Source organism: Bison bison, unplaced genomic scaffold, assembly GCF_000754665.1.
Source record: "Bison bison bison isolate TAMUID 2011002044 unplaced genomic scaffold, Bison_UMD1.0 scf7180017864470, whole genome shotgun sequence".
Lineage (NCBI taxonomy): Eukaryota > Metazoa > Chordata > Mammalia > Artiodactyla > Bovidae > Bison > Bison bison.
In genome coordinates this window covers 3119689-3122186 of record NW_011495031.1, presented here as the reverse complement: position 1 = coordinate 3122186, position 2498 = coordinate 3119689, and the positions used below count along the sequence as shown (strand labels likewise).

Here is a 2498-nt window from a genome sequence, read left to right as displayed (position 1 = left end):
AAATACTTTGGCCACCTCATGCGAAGAGTTGACTCATTGGAAAAGACTCTGATGCTGGGAGGGATTGGGGGCAGGAGGAGAAGGGGATGACAGAAGTTGAGATGGTTGGATGGCATCACAGACTCAATAGACATGAGTTTGAGTGATCTCCGGGAGTTGGTGATGGACAGTGAGGCCTGGCGTGCTAAGGTTCGTGGGGTCGCAGAGTCAGACACGACTGAGCGACTGAACTGAACTGAACTGAACTCATACAATTAGTCACAAGTACAGTAGTTCTGGAGTTTTTGCCCATAAACATGAGTGTTGTCTAAAATATGTCTTCTTTATAGCAGTTAGACCCTGCCACCACTGTGCTTGGCTGAGTTCACAAATCTGTTCTAACGTGTAACTTGCCTGTCACTTCTCTGGCTCTCCTCTTCTGCTAAGTTTTGTTTCCTGGCAGTAATTAAAACCTTCTCCCACTGTGATAGCTACTACTGCTGCTGCTGGAACCACCATAGCCACCTTGGTTTCATGGTTTGGCAAAGTATTGGCCTCCACTACCATAGGGGTCAGAACTTCTGCCTCCAAAGTTTCGTCCTTTCATGGAACCAAAATTTGAAGATTGATTGTTGTAACTGCCAAAATCATTGTCCAAAAATGCTTCCATTATTACCAAATCCATTATAGCCATCCCCACTGCCACCGTATCCACCCCTCCACAGTTTCCACCAAAGCCACTTCAATCACTGAAGCTTCCTCCATGACCAAAGTTGTCATTCCCACCAAAACCATCTCCACGACCACCACCAAAGTTTCCAGGACCACTTCCACCTCTTTGGCTGGACGAAGCACTAGCCATCTCTTGCTTACATAGGGCTTTCCTAACTTCACATTTGTGGCCCTTCACAGTGTGATATTTATGAATGACAGTCTTGTCTAAAGAGTCATGGTCATCAAAGATTACAAAAGCAAAGCTTGCTTTTTGCCACTGCCTCGGTCAGTCACGATTTCGATCACTTCAATTTTCCCATACTGTTCAAAATAATCTCTCAAGTGAAGTTCTTCAGTATCTTCTTTAATGCCACCAACAAAAATCTTTTTCACAGTTAATGTGGGTACCAGGTCTTAGAGAATCTTCTTCTGAGACAGCTCTCTTGGGTTCCACAACTCTTTCATCCACCTTAGGTGGCCTTACATTTTGGTCGTGTCCACATCCTCCATAGTGGCATATTTGACAAACTGGAAGCCTCTAGAATGCTTGGTGTTTGGATGCCTCATTACCACAAGTCTGTGAGCATTCCCCATTACTCAAAATGGCTCCTCAGGCTCTCGTCAGTTGTGTCGAAGCTCGTCCCTCCAAGAAGAGCTTCTGCAGCTGTTTGGGTTCTTTGGGAGATTCTGACTTAGACATGATGGCAGCAGAGCCGGGGACACTTCAACAATGCTGACTCAGCTGCATTCATGGGCATAAAGGAGTAACCTAACAAATGTATCTCTAAGAGAAAAAAAGTGTTAGTCGCTTAGTCATGTCCAGTTTTCCAGGCAAGAATACTGGAATAGGTCGCCATTCCCTTCCCCAAGGGGACTTTTCAACCCAGGGATCAAACCCTGGCCTCCCGCATTGCAGGCAGATTCTTTACCATCTGAGCCACCAGGAAAGCCAATTTTTAAATTAGTATTTTTCAACATATAATGATAATGCACGGTACACTTTTGTAATGTTTCATAGCATCCAAAATCAAGCACTTTAAAGTGCTTGGAAGAAGCAGAACTTCTCAGAGAATAAAATGTTTGAGGAAAACATCCTCTCTAATTCCATTAAAGAAACAAGCAGGAATATGGTGCTAACTTCATTATTTCTCCCCCAAAGGAATTGAACCTGACTTCAGTTTTATTGGCAGACTTGATATGTGTGAGTTTACTCACCAGCTCATTGATGTGAGCAATTATATTTAGAGTAGACAAAAGTAATGAATACAGGGAAGAGGTGACAGTTGGGAAGTAGCAAACAGGACATTTTAGTCATTAAACCTGTAGAGACTGTGTCAAGCTCTTTTCCCTGAATACCTCCAAGGACTTTACAACTGTTATCTATTAAATCTACCCTACCCTGATGCAAGAAGAATAATGGCATCACCACCTCGGTTTTGGATTTAGAAAAATAAATACCTCTAACAGAAAAAAAAAAAAAAAAGAAGACTCCTCTTTACTGAATGAGCTAAGGACATGGAAGAGCACAGAGCCTTGTTCCCAGGCGGTGGCCTCTAAACCTCAGACAGTGTCAGCTAGGTAACTTCAAATACACCAGTCACAGGGAAGAAAGGAGAGAGATTTAGCTAACATTCACCCAAATTTTGATATTCTCAATTATCACATATAACACATTATCTTCTTTTATATCCCACAATATGTGACACATGGTACGTACTCCATGTTTTGTTTTGCTTTTTTGCATTTTTAACATTTTCATTGAGGCATACATGACATACTATAAAATTCACCTATTTAAAATATGC

General features: G+C 42.2%; 1 pseudogene; it reads right to left on the bottom strand.

The window, feature by feature from the left end:
• Window positions 1-445: 445 nt before the first annotated feature.
• On the bottom strand, window positions 446-1393 carry LOC105003541 (annotated as a pseudogene).
• Between the last annotated feature and the right edge of the window lie 1105 nt (window positions 1394-2498).